The following is a 19,139-nucleotide window of genomic DNA, read 5'->3' as shown; positions in this document are numbered from 1 at the left end:
ATATTCTCTTGAGGTATTGAAGATCTTGTTTATTGATTTACTTGACATATTGAACAACATCTTAATATTATCTTGAGGCGTTTTGGTGTCTCTACTTTAACGATGCACTTAGTATATTACATTTTAATATTCCCTTGAGGTTTTTTAATACCTCTTCTTTAACAGTTTACTCAGTATATTACATCCTCATATTCTCTCGAAGCTTTACAGCACCTCTTCTTTAATGATTTGCCTGGTATGCTACACATTAAACCCTTCAGTTCAATGACTTATAGTTTTGTTCTCCTTGTCTCCAGAGGTCTTCGTTCCCGTTAGGATAGACTTCCAACCTGAGGGCTAGATAGAGCCTTAGTTAATTCTCTCGCCATTACAAACGAATAAAGTAACTGAATAAAATCGTCCGGTTATGTCTTGACCAAAAGTACGGGGGTAAGGAGTTAATAAATAAATCTCCCTTATGTCACATTTATCTTGCCAATATGAGCACAGACGACATAAGTAACATACCAAAGCATGATAGCGTAACACATAAAGGAATATGTTGGTAACGAAATGTTGTCAGCGAACTTTCCGAATCGAAGAGACTATGGCCTCATGTACTCGTATGTGATTTTGTTGTCAGTAAACGTCTATCTGTTTATATGCAATTTTGTAGTCAATAAACGTCTTTCTCCATATCTAAATATCTATCTAAATATCTCGAACTAAATATATTTACATATCCATCCCTCTGTCCCTCTACCTATCCATCGACCTATCCTCCTTTCCATGTCTATCCATCTGTCCATTTACCTACCTACCTACCTACTTATCTATCTATCTATCAGTCACATCGACATGTCTGTAGTGAAATTTTTACTGCCACACTTCTACTACCGCCAACCACTACCTACTGCACTGCTGACACCATCCTATCAGGCTGAATTTACCCCACACCTTCCACAATAATCCTGACACCCTTTTTGCAGTCTCATGGTCATGCCAGCTCTCGTAATCCAATCCATCTAAAGCCAGATGATTTTATGCAGCGGGGAATGAGTGACTAGAGTCTGAAAGAATTGATACTGCCTCTACTAATCCGCCCATCTTTGGGACAACTCTTGTGTTTTGTTCCAGTTACCAAAGACGACTATATTCAGCTGAAAGCGAGTTATACTTATCTCAGTGTTAACTCACTTCCATGTTTGTTTTTTTCTAGCAGTCCCGTACATACTTGCTATCCTGCTCCATTGCATCATGCCTGTGTTGGATGATTCTTGTCAGATACCTTAACTTTCCCTTGTCCTACCTTCACCCTTTCAATCCAATGATGTGTGTGTGTGTGTGTATATATATATATATATATATATATATATATATATATATATATATATATATATATATATATATATATATATATATATATATAAAACAAGTAATTGAAGTATTGCCATGCAAAACGAAGACCCCTACCGCATGATAATCGTACATATGTACTGTGTATACAGTGAAGATGTGATAGGCATACGTATGTACTGTATACACGGTATGGATATATAAACACTTTGACCTTGGGAGTAAATGACTGGTTGTTGCGCGCGACACACCGTCGTTATATCAAAATCTGTCCATGCATGTGGACGTTACAGTGCGGGCACGAAATTGCGGGCGGACTGACGGAAGTACTGACGAAATGACGTACTGACGGAACCTCGCAGATCCATAGTGCCAGAGTGGCTTGACCGGTAGGGGACTAACAAACGTCATTATGGAGCAAATCTTCATCGACCATATTCTCATCAAAGGCTTCCCGCACATCTTTGATAGTTCATTTTCGAATGTGGCACATTAAACCATTCACTAATTAAAGTTTGTTTTTGCTAATTCCACACTGCATTACTCAGCCTGCGAGTGACTTCGTGACAGGGAGGGTAAGATAACACGTTCCTTAACCACTTTACTCATATGGTACCCTAATTTGGCTTAAAATTGTCATGTTACCATCTTGAATGCTGAGCAGTACAAATAGATTAGCACTAGGCTATAATGCTAACGACGAAGTATTATGAAAAGCCCGCAGAGATGTAGCACTGTTTTTTCTGCCGCTGAGTTACGTGAAATAAGCGGCAAAGGGACAAATCTGGTCGAAATTTAGGTGAAACTAATACAGAAGGAAGCTCTCCTAGGCTAATAAAATGGCCTGGTAGCTGCGAGGATAACATCAATAATAATACTGCATGACTGAATGGGTTAATATTAACGTCTGTGATAATAAGCAATTTGCGCCGGTGTAAAAACGATATAAATTGCATACAACAGACTCTTATGTAGTAATAAGTAATGTAACTGGTTAAGGAAGACTTGTGAGAAAGCCTTCTAGGACCACGAGAACATGAACCCAGGTGGTGGCAACTGTGTACTTCGTCTAATCCAATTACCAGTCGCCTTAACTTCCCCCTCACCGTCTCCGGCAGTAATGCATTATCAGCACCAAACTACTAACACTTCCTACCCTTCAAGATTAAGTTTGCTCCTCTTCCCACCGTTCTCACCCTAACGTCTTTCGCAAGTAATTCTTTTACAGATTTAGTTTCCAAAGGCAAAAAACACTTTTTTGTATCTTGTCTTTCCTTTAACAATCCTTCATATACTCCAATCATGGGTGTGCGTCCTTCATTAATATTTTGACATCATTGTGGTAAGATTTAAAACTGTAATTCCCAGTCACTGCCCATGACCTCCATCTTTTTTTTTTTTTTAAGTGTGTTATGACATCTCGAAATGAACGTATCCTAACTATGGCAGAGACGTATGTTGCAGCCTCTCAGTTTTGGATCCCCCATTTATTTCGTAAACTGTAGGGGTCACTTTATCATGTCTCTTCTGCCATTTTTCTCCAGGTCTCTATCATTTCCTCAAATAAAAAAAAAAAAGTGTCCTCTTGCTTCCTGAAACCCTATTTGCTCCATGTAAATAATATTAACCTATCGTTAATTTGACCAATGAAAAGAGAAGCAGGAGAGGAGTGCTGGTGGGACCTGAAGGAGATGGCAGGAGATAAATATTGGTGGAGAGAGTTCATCGAGGCCCCATGCATCCCGTGGGGTGCTACAGGGAATGATTGATTGATTGATTGATCGCTGTAGTCTTTCTCAGTATTCGGATTTACTCATTCATATGGGAAAACAGGCCATATCTTTTTCGTTAATCTTTAATTATCTATTAGTAGCTTATAATACCTTACTGTCTTGAAGAGAGGTCCTGTATATTTGACGTTTTTTCTCACAGATGGTCTCCCTGATTCATTGGTAAATCTCTTATTCTCCACAGGGCTCCTCCAAATACAATTTTACTTGAGTAACGTGTCCCACAGCTCCAATAAGACCTTTGGACCCTTCTAAAAAGCGACGTTTGTGGCTCTGCTTCCCTCAGGCAGTATTTCATTTACTTTCCCTGGAGAGACTCTTGCCTCTTCGTGCTCCAAAACAGCAGGTCTTACCTTTTCTTTCTCCTTGTGGTCAAAATATTATTCTTCTTTTCCTTGCAAAAATTTGCAAACATGCGAGTCTTACAACGGCACAGGCAGTGTTAATGTTATAGGAGGTACCGGCTATTATGATGAGGGTTCTGTAGAAAGGAAAACTGGGTGAATATTAAGAAAAGTATCATAGAATGCGGGCCATTAGTTTGGCACTGCTTAAATTAATTAATTTAGACGACACTGTTGCAGCTTATTCTGAAATTTACAGTTGTAATCACTAACAGTACTCCCCGTCTGAGGTTCCAAACTACAGTACTGCATAGAAGCGAAATTTCACCCTCTGAAACAAGCTTCATACTCCTGGTTGGTTTTGTTAGATCACTGTATGGTGTGACATTGTTTCGAAGGTGTGTAAATGAATTATTGACCGGAGGTGTAAGGTGGTGGCAGGTGAAGATACATCCTCTTGTCGATGTGCGTGACCCTTCAATTCAGGTATTATGCATTCTACTGTTACCCCATTATATTTTCTTATTTGTAGTAACACACGTGGCATATTAATGTATAATTTTGGTATCTGTACTTCAAGCATCAACTGTAGTAATTTCTGACTCAAAGTTGATCATTTTATTCATTCACGGTTGTAAGGGTCACAAACTCAGACTATTAACAACAACCAATAATCAAAAATAACTCAAACTAGAGTATGTTAAGGTGTGGCAACATCGATTTATTTTTCTTCAAAGCTCTTCCACATGTTCATTTTCTATACGTAATTACAAGCGTTAAGCTATTAGGGGAAACTCATATATATAGTAACACTAAATATATTCAGGATAAAGTTGCATTACTGAAACAGAAGAGCAAGCTATACCAAATAGATTTATATTTATATTTATATTTTTTGCAGGGATCCACTACCCACTCGAAGGAGGGTTTTCACCTCCTTTTGTCATTAACGATTCCCGCCTGTGACGATTTCGGGCTTGCCATCAACCTAACGAATATTTAGTCACTGTTATTAGCCCTTCATAATAGCCCTCAACCAACCTCATGAGTCAGTAGACAGGTTCTGCTTACTTGGCTCGGTGTGACCTCGACGCCAGGACCGGGACACGCAAATGCACTTAAGATCAAATTCCTATCGTAACCCAGGTCTTGATCTGCAGGAAGGAAAACGAGGCTGTCGAATCTTCCTCTGTTTCCTGTTCTTGTTTCATAAATAAATTCTTAGTCACGAGATGAACATTACTGGTGGTTATAACAGCTTTTTTTGTAGGAAGATCAGGGAAAGGAGTGTATAAGAAGTCCTAAAAATAATCATATCAAGTTACGAGAATAATCGATCGTAATTATGCTTGAGAATCCACCCTCAGGATTGGCAGAGTCTCAGGGATCTTCGAAATCTCCCAAAGACGGTATGGGATATCAGTAAACTGACACACTGAAGCTCAGGTGTACTGGGCATGTAATTTGTCTAGGTTATTACAGAGCTGTGAAACATTCCGTGTCTGTGTCACCCAGGAAAAGCGCCTGAATACCATCCACACGCATTCGGTTTGTAGGATTCTTGGGGTGACTTAGAACAAGATTTTTTAAAACGATATCCATACTCGCTTTGGTCTACTAATGTTAAAATCCCTCTTGAGCTTGAGGAGACATCGCTGACTTTGTTACGTCAGCCACATAGAGAAAGGTCGCCTCTCAAAGGACATCAACTGTTAAATGGAAACCGGACAAAGACGCAAAGATCGTCTAATTTGTTTTATGGGCACCTGCAGAAGTGACATGAAGTAACTCCCCGATCGATATTGTAAAACTGGAGAAACTTCAAGCCGACCAGGGAATGCAGCAGACTCTTCTCTTTGAGGGTGTCACATATACAGATCAATGAAGACATGAGGCTCACCGGGAGGATGAGGGATCGTCGGCGCATCTCACTCCCTCCTATTTCTGGGTGTGCTAAGTAGGGGAGGAACTGCCACCCGAGGACTGACTTGAGAGAGAGAGAGAGAGAGAGAGAGAGAGACGGTCAATTTGTTTCCCATTCTTCATGCAATAGGACAGGAACCATATGTTTAATGTGTTTCCTCAAATTCTCTAGTGTTTATACATCGCAGGTAATTTAAATGCATCTTCATTTGTGTATTTCCCTGCATTTGGTTCTGCTACGGCCATGCCTCGCTGAAATCTGAGCTCCCAAAATGTACGCTTTAGCTTGTGTAGTCCATCCTGAGACAGTGCGGAGCTGGAGAGATTTCTTATACCTTCACTAGGACATGCCTTCCCCAAGTTAAATAACATTGCCCAGCGGTAGCAGGAATAACATACACAAGACCTCCTCCTTCGCCACCATTACATTAACTCACTGTACTTAAGAGAGAGAGAGAGAGAGAGAGAGAGAGAGACCCTTGAAGTCACGTTACGAGAATATTGGCAACTTCATCCTGAATACTTTTTCTGTTTAATTCTTAAACCTCCCAGACGATTTCATTCCAAATATAAACATCTTCTAGTTTGCTGTATTTAATAGCTAGTTAGAAAATTCTCTTTTTACTATGCAAACAAGATGGCATTCATATTATTATTCTTGATCCTCCAAGATGATATAATAAAAATTTCGAATGTCCTCTGGCATACTGTATTTATCAGCTACAGTTCGAATTTTCTCTTGTAAGCTTAAAAAACATCCTCTGGAGCTAGCAGATAAGTATAAAAAAATGTTGTGACGAAGCGGTTAACACACCAAACGTTGAAATAAGGAGGTGAGCGTAAGGTCGGTATTGAGAATTTAACGAAAAAGATTCAGAAATACTCTTGAGACAGATGTACCACGAGACCTCCTACCAGGGGCAGAAGTAAGTTATTTAGGATGATGTGGTACGAAGCCTCCTAAGCCACGACCCTGTGTACCCCTGGGTTAATTTGCAAGACTGAGAGTATGCCGGTGGTCCATGCTGAGAGTCATTCATATACAGCACTCCACTTCCACTCCGTCGGGTGATATCTTGCGTGTTTTTTCTCTCTCAGTTGGCGTTTCCAGTATATACCTTGCATCATTTATTCATATCCACCTAAAAATGCCACAACCTCTCCCACACTAGCCGACTGAGCCATCTCCGCAATATAAAAGATACTGCCACGTGAAGTTCCAATTGAGTGGTGTTTATGGGCCATCCTGCATAACCCCCTTACACTTCCACTACGGGTAATTTCTCGCGTGTTGCGGGGGCAGCTCTGTCAGCATTTCAAAATTTACGTCGTCATTTATTCGCTTCCCACACCCACCACCTCCAGACAAACTTTTTCCTGCAGCAAGTAGCATGGAGCCAGATTAGTTTCTAGTGGAGTACTATTTGCCGGCAATGCTGTAAAAGACGTCATGGAGAAAGGGGGTTACACAGAAATAAACTGGTCCGGAATAGGTACTTACAAAAACTCTCAATCAGCGAGAGTATAACCGCACCATACGCAGAATTAAATAAGTAGGGAAGATGTACTATACTCTTTTTTACTCTAGGCTAAAAGATGACATTACTCCATCTTCAATGCTGAGTTGTAACGATGGATCAACAGTAAAATATAATGTTAGTCATGAAGTTCTTTGGAAAGATAGTAAAACCATAGCACTGTCTTTTTGAGCCGCTGAGCCAACTGAATTAAGCTGCAAAAGCACGGAAATCTAAACCAGGTTAAGGTGAAGAAAGCATACCAACAAAGAATCCTACGCCACGAAAATCTTAAGACAGCATGCAGAAGTAAACTGCTAAGGAAGAGATGCTAAGATGACTCCTATGCCACGAGACTATGAACTGGTGATGCGCTGAAATAAAAGGGTGACGAAGAGGTGGTTGGCCCCTTCCTAAGCCTGTAGAATATCAACGGAAAATACACAGACAAACTGGTAACAAAAGGACGCTATGAAATCTCTCTACAAAGGCAGAAATTAACAATACTCTTTTCACCTTTATTTGGCCCAGATTTACATCCTATTCTCACTCATTTCACGTGCCTCAGTGTCAGAAAAAGACAATGCTTCGGCTCTACAGCCAGTCTAGAGCACTTCTTCATACCTATTCTATTGCAAATCTATTGTTAAATTCAGCATTCAGGACGGCGAGATGGAAATTTTAGGCCCAGAGGAAGTTAAGGACATAGAGTATCAAAGCAAAATTAACAGAACTCTAAAGGAAAAGGTACCACGATGTCTCTCACCATATACAAAGAAATGAACTGGTACCGAGGACGCGGTAGGGAGCCTGCAGAGCCCCAAGTCTGTACCCGGTGAGCCTATTAGCGAGGCTGGTGGTGGAGTGGCTCTCAGGCTGGAGGGGCTCTGTGTCGCTCTCTTACCCAGGCTCCCCACTTCTCAAGATCACCCTCTCATTAGGTCGCCTATTTTACCTTCTGTTTCGTTTCCGTCTTCACTCCTCCTGTCTGTGTGTTTATCAGAACTCCTTCTTCTTCACTTCCGTCTCCCTTTTCGACTTCGTCCTCCTCTTTACTCATTGTGGCTGCGTATTTGTCAGGGCTACCTATTCTTCACCTTTGTTTTCTTTTTCGTCCTCACTCTTATGTTTTTTCCAAGCCTTCTGCTTTACCTTCTTCTTCGCTCTTTGTGACGTTTTTATTGTCCTCTCTGTTTACTTTCTTCACTACTTGTTCTGTTTTCCTTACACTTATGTCTGTTGTGTCTGTCAGGTTTTCTGTTTCTCTTCTCTTTGGTGTAAAAATCGATATTTCTGAGGGAATTTCGTCTTCATTTTCTCTCTCCTATATTTGTCAACTTTGTGTACTTGCTTTCCATTCTCTTTCCGTCAGATCTACTTGTCAGTCTTATGTTAGTTTAATCCTTACTTTCTCCCAATTGTGTGTGTGTGTGTGTGTGTGTGTGTGTGTGTGTGTGTGTGTGTGTGTGTGTGTGTGTGTGTGTGTGTGTGTGTGTGTGTGTGTGTGTGTGTGTGTGTGTGTGTGTGTGTGAAGCCTCCTACTGTGTTTCTCTCTCTCTCTCTCTCTCTCTCTCTCTCTCTCTCTCTCTCTCTCTCTCTCTGGTGTGTGTGTGTGTGTGTGTGTGTGTGTGTGTGTGTGTGTGTGTGTGCGTGCGTGCGTGTGTGTGTGTGTGTGTGTGTGTGTGTGTGTGTGTGTGTGTGTGTGTGTGTGTGTGTGTGTGTGTGAAACCATTTTTTTCCCGATTTTAACCCAATTTTTTTAAATGTTTGAGACGTAACCAGGCCAAAATATGTTACTCCTTAAAGCAAAAAGTCAGAGGCCAGTCTCACAGGGCTAGGTCAAATCTGATCTTGCCAATTAAACCATGGCATTTATTCAGTTTTAACCTCATAATACGAAAGTTTGAAGTTAAGGCAAAAAGTACGTGGTTCACCTTATGAAAGCAATCAAAGGTTAAAGTTACAAGGGAAGGTAAAAGTTTTGACTCCTGTGTCTGTGTGAGCAAAAAAATATATATATATATATATATATATATATATATATATATATATCTAATTTTGGCCAGATGTGGATCAGCCTTTGTGAATTGGTATATCATCCCCGGCACGTTGACCTTTTGCTTGAGAACATTAGGTCACAGTCAAGGTCACACGCCGCGGTCAGCCTACATTTGTATTCGATTTAGACCAACCATGTACAAAGATTGACGATAAGGAACAGATTTTCAGAACAATTAGTCAAGGTCACAGGTAAAAATTAACTGAAACCTCTTTGATCTGCTTTGAACCAAACATGGGAGAAGTATTAAGTGACACGCAAGAACGAAGAGATTCTGTTTTGAGAACAGTCAAGGGTCAGGGTAAAAGATCAATATCGAATTCAACCTTTTGTCTGTGGTAAACAAAATTTATAACAGATATGATCTGATCGCGATCAGACTTGGTGGATGGGTTGCGGATCACCTAAGAGGGTAACCTACTGCTTTTTCGAGCAATATGTCAAAAGGCAAGGGCACATGGCAAAGTCAATTTAAAAAGTTTAAATCAGTTGTGGTCTCACTTGGCCGCCAGGAGTTATTAGGTTATAATGTTTCCTCCTACTGTAGTAAATGGTATTCCGGGATGCAGGAACCTTTTGGTTTGTCGCTCAATAAACAGTCACCTGATACCAGCGCTACATAGTGCGAGTGGATATTGGGAGTGCCCACCTACCACAGCAACTGCATTGTACCGAAAACAGTGGCAGAAAATATTAATAAGAAAGAAAAGAACATTTAGAGAAGGAAACACCTGCGCCTACCAGCTGCCGAGTCTTTGGCTTTGTCCTGTAACCTTAACCTTTGACAGATTACTCTTAAACTCTAATTACTTCAGTCTTGCCCATCTCATAACCCTGCATCCACCTGTGCTTAAAATCAGATCAAAACTTAGTTGCCTTTCCCCAGTGACCTTGACCTTTGACACTTCCATGTGACCTTGACTTTGACTGATTGCCAAAATGAGTCAATTTACCCATGTTTTATCCGGAACCTTTCCACAAAGATTAGCCAGGTTCGGATTATAGCTATTTCAGTTGACCTTACTGGGCGACGTTATTCAGTGGCATACTGTTTCTCACTAACAATAGGTCAGCATCTTGGGTGATCTTCAACTCATACACCAAGCAGATTAAGATTATTTTTAATTTATTTTCCCACACAGACGTAGGGTCGGATTTTAACTTTACCACGTGTGACTTTTGACTGGCTATTCTCGTAACTGAATATCATCGTTCTTGCATGATCCTTAATCCTTCCAAAAAGTCAATTTCTAATTAAACCAGAACTGGCTGAGTTGGCCTTACTCTGAAACCTCGGCCTTTGGCCTTTCCCAGTGACTTTTCCCTTTGACTGCCCTTACAACAGAATTCTTTCATTATTGCCTCATCATCAGTCCTTCCACAAAGGTTCGTAAGGTTCGCTTCTTATATTTGCTTCTTCTTGTAATTCATATGAAACAAATCACAGAATAAACAGGCTATAACGCGCCTTCAGATCAAACTCGCTCCTTTCCATAGCACACTGGTATACTATAACTGCGTTCGACAATGGATACAACACGAGCATGCTTTGAATGGTTGTTTTGGTGTCTGGTGTTTTTGCACCGCATGTAGGTGGCTGAACGTTCGCTTTCTCTCAGCTTTTGGGTACTGAAGTTATTCCAAAAACCTTAATGAAAAATCAGAGGAAGATGTCTTGATATACCAGGCCCTGGGTCAAGCATGACAATTTTCAAGTGAATCGAACTAGAATATAGGCGTGGGGAAAGAGAGAAAGAGAAAGAGAGACAGACAGACAGACAGACAGACAGAAACAGAGACAGAGACAGAGAGACAGACAGACAGACGGGAGGGGGGGACAGACCACCACTAAAAGCAACACCCACATCAACATTAGAAAGACATCTCAAGAGTAAAAGGGTTAGCAGAAGGCCGTGCCCCCCTCACCCACACATGAAGTGGTAAAGGTCCAGAGTGAGTGAGGTGGAGGAGGGAACCGTCTACTCGAGGACACAGATGGGCTAATGGTGGATCCACGTTGCCCTCTTGTACCTCAAACAGGGGGGAAAGTACGGTGGACGAGAGAAAGAGAGAGAGAGAGAGAGAGAGAGAGAGAGAGAGAGAGAGAGAGAGAGAGAGAGGGAGAGAGAGAGAGAGAGAGAGTCTTTTGAACTTAACCAAACTAGTTCACTGGAGTATTTTATAAACAAAGATAAATTTAGAAATAACACACATTAAATCAACATTAGCTAATTAAAGTGACAGTACAAACACGAATCCACGTCCAGGAAATGGGATACTGCTGAAGAAACTACATGTGCCGCAAAGGCAAGTGAAAGGAAAATTAACATAACAGGCCTCTCTGTTTTACGCTGTTTAACGTTTAGGGGCCTGAGGTTAATTTACCGATGTCCAGTACATGTCAGTATAGATGCCAAGCCTGTTCCCCTTGACGCCATTACTTGATCGAAAAGTCTCCAGTCACCTCACAACCAAACCTAAATAGTTCGTCATTCCGACTGGACCGCGGTAACCACTAGATTGCCTGGCGTATGCAATGTAGTGCTATGTTTATAATGGTGTTTCAACCTTATGTTCGTACCAAAAAAATCAGTTATACTGTAAGTATCATCCATAGGAAAAGGTTCATACAATATATTTCTACCCAGTTTACTGTACTTGGCTAGGATTAAAAAATAAACTGAAGATCAAGTAACTCTCAACAGCCCTGATTTGTTTCTGCAGGAAGAACAAGAGATGGCTGAATATTAATCTTTTCATTCTGGTAACCTATACAGTGTAGGTTAGATATAAATTATTGCTTTCTACACACAGTTCTGATTAATCCATGAAATACCTTTCACACTGAGAGGGTAAATGGAATTACCTGTATTTATTGCATAATCCCTGAATTCCTGAATAAGGCCTCCACCTGTTTCCTTTTTTTCTGGGCGGGAGGGTACTGTGTTATTGCCACATAGTCATATATTTATCAAATATACTTAACTGACTTGCCTTGTTATACTGTAGTATATATATATATATATATATATATATATATATATATATATATATATATATATATATATATTGTGTGTGTGTGTGTGTGTGTGTAACAAGACTGTCTATCAAAGATCATATCCTCAGGACATGTAAATAAACATGGTTAGCAGTTATGCCATTTTAGAAGAAAGAGTAAACGGTTTTAGAAAGAAATTCTTCAGAAATTTTGGCTTACACGTTTGCATGTGGTACTTTAAGTGTTTGTTTCCGATACTTAAGGAGTGATTTTGGTTATAGATAATCACGATGATCAAAGCTAGATGGCCATAAAGGCTGAAAACTTCTGTGTTTGCGAGTAACAGTGTTTTTATATATCAAGGCTAATGGAAATGTCGGTGCCACTCCTAGCTAGAAAGAGTGCATATAAAACTGTGTGAGAGTTTGTTCTTGCCTGTTTTTTTCATTAAGTTGTACCGCACAGTCATTATAGATTTATTCACTGAGTATGTGTCATAATACGATAATTCAAGTAGTGAGCAACTGGCTTTAAATGATTATGAAGATGATGATGATGATGATGATGATAAAACTTGGAAATCATTTCTTTACCTGTGTTTAAGGATGAATACCTGAGTGGGTTTGAACATCTTGCTTGTTTAGTGGGTGGAACGCTTCGGCTTTTCACTAATCGCCAACAGCCTGAAATAAATATAGGCATGCGAAATGAGGTAAAAATTTTATTCTCAGTCTGAGTATATAGTTTATCATGGTGGATAATAAAAATCAGGTTAAATAAATAATCATGAAAAGAGAATGGAAACGAAGTGGCTCGGTGTGGATGTCGACAGAAAAGTTAATGATTATGAGTAGTCATATTTAAGTGGATCATATAGTTAAAGTCAAGTAAATAACAGAAATAAAATAAATGGCTTAAAACTGAGTAGCGAGATAGAGGAATCACACACACACACACACACACACACACACACACACACACACACACACACACACACACACACACAGAATACTGGCGTTGTGGAGGAGGATGGGGAGCGTCGTCACGGGAAAAATGTACAATGACTGGGCCATAAATAAAGTAAATCTTATGGCGTTTATGTCGCGTTCCAAATTTTTTCATTATGTACTTGTAAAATACTAAATTTGACTAATACTTCATACCGTTCAGTCAAAGTTTCAAGAATATAAGGCCTTCCCGAACACCGCTATTTTCTGAGGAGCTCTTCCCTTTACGAATGTGGTAGCGTCATGAATATTTAACATACGAAATCAGGAAAGGACAGACTGAATCATGAGTGAGCGGTGAGGCTGTGTCGTATGGAGCCGAGTGGGGACCGGTGTGCATAGTTCATGAAGAGGCGCGAGGCTATTGTTCCACGTTCACTGCCTCCACATTTTGTTATGCCAGATTAATTTATCCAGCTTCTGTCTAGCACGGAGATCAATAACTTCGGTGTATTTTTATCTTGCATAAGTTAGCCATTCCCTCAGCTTGAATATAAAGTTTTGGTTGCATGAAATTCGATGAACCTTGGTTATTGGGTAGGAATTTATTTTCTTGGTGACTGTGCTTGGTTTGGTTTTGCCTGAAAAAAATGGGTCACTCCCACAATTAGAATACTAAGCCTTGGTTAAGTGAAGTTCGATGGGCCATAATTATGGCTGCTAGTCAAATCAACCTTCCAGTCTGATTACACTTGGCCATTAATTGAGCTGAAAGGCGTTAGGAGTCTTTGTCTGGTTAGAACTGCTACTCTATTGTATCTTCACTAGTCTAGTTATCTGTAGAACATAGAGATAACTTGCTACCAAAGATGAAACTTTCCAACTCCTTAAATCCGATTCCTTACTTTAATATAGCAACACTGTCACCATCAGACCATTTTAATTCAGCTTGGAACAGAACTTTAGTTGTGAGGATGTTAATGAAAGGTATACACAATATAACTCCTCCAGTTCACAAACTGTTTCTAAATCGTCGTAGTTATGAAATATACATCATAGAAGTGAAGAGATTTGTCTTCGTGTAGTAACAGCGATATATATTTTACTGAACTCTACTGTACAAGAAGGCATATGTACTCGTATCCATGGATAGGTTTCTTATAAAAAATAAAAAATAAAAAGATAAAACGCTTAAGGTTACAGGCCTGCATCCGTGCAATGTAAACCAGTGCAGAAAGCAAGGGCCTTTTATCCCGCTTGAAGTCCTCAGTCACTGGACCAAATGACTAGCATGAACTTCTTTATTCCGAAGACGTAGTTCTTATTCTTATCTGGCTAGCTTCAGAGGGTTATCATTCAGTTTAGCAGAGACATCATGTAATATGTTAATGCAGGTTACATCTAATCCCTTTATTTTGAAAAGCCTCTCAGAAACTTAATAACATCCTTTTCAAATGGCAGGAATATAATAAAAATTCCCTCCGGGATACAAAGCTTTTTTTTTTTTAAATACTTGATGACACAGTTAGGTCTCCACTGCTGAAGCTCTGCTGTTGTTTACGTCGCTATGCTATGATTACGTTTCTTACTGAAGGTTAGCATTTACATAACCGTCACTGGATAACGTCTTCCTAACCTTTCTGCAATAGTTAGCTTGTTTTCACCAAACGAAACTCGACTCTCTCTCTCTCTCTCTCTCTCTCTCTCTCTCTCTCTCTCTCTCTCTCTCTCTCTCTCTCTCTCTCTCTCTCTCTCTCTGTAATATTCTGGCCAATTATAATGTGCATCTTGCTGAAATACAAAGATAACTCACTTAAACCTAGTCCTGATGATAATGAAGGGGATACTTAGGTCAGATCAATTCTTCCGGGTGATGTGGACCATTAAATCAAGCCTTCAGGGTGATGTGGAACCTCAAATCAATTCCGGGTGATGTGGCGACTTTTAAACCCGTGGTGGGTTTTTCACCTATTATCCTGGGATATAAGGCTACTACATTATCCAGGTTACCACAGTTACCTTCCCTAAGTGCTACCCTAGGGACTCATTTTGCCTACAAGATGTAAATGTTGAATGACACCCAAGTCGAGCAGTTCGCACGAGGGTCCGAACCCAGGCGCTAGTGAGCTAACATTTAATTGTCAGAGATGGTAACCACTCAACCACCGTAGTAGCTCGAAAATAACATAAAATATGTCTTTGTTGTGATGAGGAGAATCGTTTCGTTGCGGGTTGTGCATTTGGGTGTTTGAATCCGGCTAACACTGGAATGTTTTGTTCAGCCGAGAGAATTCATAGCAGTCAAAAGCTTCAAAAAGCTGTGTCGAGTAACATTAATGGGCATTTACTGAAGCTAATAACAGACGATCTTGTTCAGTTCTTAGTTGTGCATGCAGTCAAATGAACACCTTCACTCCAAAACCCATACCTGATATTATTATTATTATTATTATTATTATTATTATTATTATTATTATCATCATCATTATTATTGTACTCTACTGATGCTTTTATTTACCTTGTGAAGACCTTTGGCTGTGAAGGGGATAAAGAAGACTAAGCTTAACTCATACAGTTCCAAAAGTCTTCCCTAAATGATTTTAATTTGTCGGGTGGTATCAACTGTTAAAAAAAATGATCTTGCTCGGCTTCAGTGAGTTGATATCTTCATTTTTACTCTGTGCTTGCCATCTTTTGACGATTGCATTCAACTCCTCATGCAGCTCAGTAGCGAAAGGTGCAGTAAAGGACATAGGTAACTCCTCCAGGTTGAAATGTCTCTCCAGCGCTGAATAAAACTGTCGGTGAGAGGCCAAAATTCAATAACGTCCTCGAGTTGATGAGATCGAATCCTTTGCTGCCGCGTAACATTGCAGTTTTTCCTTAAGTCAGACAACTTCACTCAAAGTAAGGAAAAACTACCTAACCACAAAAACTGTTTCCATTAATGCTTTGGCCAAGAATCAAGACATCAATATTATTCCAATTAACGCCAGACAACTTTCTTCATCTTAGAGATGTCGCCTGTGGTCACAGTTACTTCCTTCACTACGCTGACATCCTTTTTTCATTACATTCTTACATTTTCCATGTGTTTCTATTAAGTTCTTTTTATACTTGAAACTGGAGGGGTTAGATGAAGCCACAACCAGCTTCTTCCGTATGAAAATTGAATAAATTCATTGAATATATATGCCCGTAAGCAGCAGTGTTAAAGTGAAAAACTTCACCGTTCTGAAGGGGTTAACTGCGGAATTCTGAACTTCCCTGGAGCCGTGGATAGAAACGCCGTGCACTGCACAAAACTTTAAAATGTAAATATCCAGGTTCAAAGTTGGAACTGTGGACACTTAGATGCACTTGCTCCTTCAAATGTCTCGCTGGATGACAGGCGAAATCTTTGGGAGTCCAGGTACAGTCATTTGTCCACCACAACTGTTGTTCAGGATTATTTCTGTACTCCTGTAAACCCTTCAGTCCTAGGATACAGAACAGAGAGTTCACTTCTTGAGGCCCAGCAGTCCTCCTACGTGTCACACGTCTGTATTAAATTATCTCACAGCTTCGGTGCCAATGCTCATTCAGAATTGGTCCGATGGTATTAGCAGGGATATTTTTATAACATGTCGTTGGACCACGGGGGAAAGCATTCAAGACTGCTTTAGCAAAATATAAATCCATAAAATAAATAATTCCCTGTGCCAACTTGGGGTCAATTTCTTATCCTTTCGGACAGCGTTTCATTGCTGTAGCCATCCTACCACCACTTCCTCTGAAATATGGTTGTCATCTGTTACAGAAAAATTATTAATGAAATTATGTACTCACTCATAAGTACAGGAACCGGAACCGGAACCGGAACTGGAAGCGGTGACTGAAGCACCACACATAAGTGCCTTGTTTCCCAACGGATGGCTATGGGCCATGAGCTGAAGGTGAAGGGGAGGCAGGGGGTCAGGGGTTGGAAGGCACGGTCATACCAGGGGTTTGGAATTACGGCAAGCGGGTTCGAAGTTAGGTCCAATGACTACACAGTGATCCTCATAGTGGTTGAATTTGCCAGGCAAAGGATTTCATTTGGACAACATGCAAAAGTAGAATATCATTCATGTCTCCAGTTATGCTACTAAACTATCACAGTCAAGAGAATCACGTTCACGGTAAGGAATTTATTTACTGAAAACAACACGTAAGTCATGTGAGATAATTACAGTCACATTATGCCGCAACTAAAGCTAATGTGCCTAACCGTTAGAGATAGAAATTTATAATCATCACGCTGCTGAATATGTAATATTAAAAAATGCAGTGTTGCCTCCCTCGTCCTTACGTCATATTACCCTCAGTACTGAGTCTGCTTCCTCTACCAGTACTTCGTCCCTCTCGAACGTCTAGGAACCGCTGCGTTATACAGGATATATAAACGGTCAGCCATACCTGTGTCTTAAGTATGCGTAATATTAAGCTGTAAAATTTGAAGGAAAGCTGGAAAAAGCATGAGAGAATACGTGTATACGATTATTGTAGCATTACAACAAATAATCTTACGACATTTCAGTGACATAACAAAATACACACACAAATATTGACAAACATGCATTTAAGAAGGAACTTCTTTTGTTACAGATCCGGCCAAGCTATTGTTAGCCCTATAACTGTGACATTTGAACAGGTCATTTTATTGAAGATTTACAGAGATTTTTATATGGTCTAGGTAACTCCATCTCCTCTAAAGGGTTAAATGACGTCTGTATAATATTTTTCTATGACAGTTTAGCTCCACTGTATTATTTGTGTTACCCACAGATAACTATATTCACAAGAAATAAATCGCATGCAACTCAAGGATTAAAAGACTTTCCCCCAAACCTTCACGGACTGCCCGGGAATCGATCCATGGACCTTTCGTTTGCCGATCGAGTACGCTTTCGCCTACACTGGAGACGTGTAAAGGAAAAGATAGGTATATCAAAACGACAGTGAAAGAGGTCACGATTCGAGGCGAGACTCTTAATACTTCTCACGTCGTTAGCACACCATAAAGAAGCAAATGTTAAACAAAAGTCACTGTGAACATTCCGATATTCTTTTCCTTTAAATTTAAGGAAGGGTAGGTATTTTACGGAACTTAATATCAATATCTGGAGTACAGTACTAATGATGAACAGTCAAAGAAATACATATCTTCTTAGTTCTGTCTGAAGAAAATGTACAATTGACAAAATACAATGAAAATCCCGTCTCTACAAGGACGTGTTACAGACGGTTCGATTTTTCTGGTATGTATTCGGTAGACTTAGTGAAGATACTTGGGTCTCTGTGTCATAATTATTGGTAAAACAAAGCAAAAAAAATATCATGCTTTTCATTGCGTTGGAAGCTCGGCAGAATAATTCCCAGAGTTCAAAATCGAAATGGTGCATTTAAATATTATGTCAGTGTACAATTTCCCATACTGTTGGTGCTCATGTAGCTGCTCCATCCGACCTCTGTGTGGCCAGTACCAAACGTATTCAATTTTGCTGCCCGATAACCTTTAACTCCCACACGCGAAAAGCATGTTATGGCTGTTTGCGTGCAGGAAAGTACCAAGAATGTAGAAATTACCGTGAGTTTATTTCAGCTCCATGAACAAAAACTTAAATGTTTTGATGGTGCCAGGATTAAAAAGAAAGTCACTTTTTATCTGATACGTGAAGGTTAAAGACGAAAGAGTTGCTATTCATTGCGCTGTATAGTAACTACTTCATGATGTGATCCATGATAGAAAATGGCTTCCTCTTAATAGGAATGAACGTAACAGAAATATTTTCTCCGCAGATTCCGGTTTGTGTTGGGACTAACCACGCAGGATCCATGTGTTCAATGTGCACGTAATAATAACCCTTCCTATAATTATTTTTTTATCCCTAAAAAAAATTCTTCATGATTAGCGAAAAACATGAATCGGTCATACGCATATCACAGTAAATCAAATCTTTATCAGAATCTACAAAAGTAACTAATTAACTGCAGATGCTAGTCGATCAGTTTAAAAAAATCTATCCTTCTCGAGAACGTGGCATCATCATCATCATTACAACACTGTTCACATTATCTGATAAAGCATAAAGAAACATTGGATAAACTGTATATATCCATATATATACATACATATACAGATAGATAGATAGATGGATAGATAGATAGATACAGTATATATATATATATATATATATATATATAT

Source organism: Coenobita brevimanus, chromosome 76 (assembly GCF_032717465.1).
Source record: "Coenobita brevimanus isolate Jiangsu-jjx chromosome 76, ASM3271746v2, whole genome shotgun sequence".
Classification (NCBI taxonomy): Eukaryota; Metazoa; Arthropoda; class Malacostraca; order Decapoda; family Coenobitidae; genus Coenobita; species Coenobita brevimanus.
The sequence above is the reverse complement of the archived record's forward strand: the minus strand, read 5'-3'. Positions refer to the sequence as shown.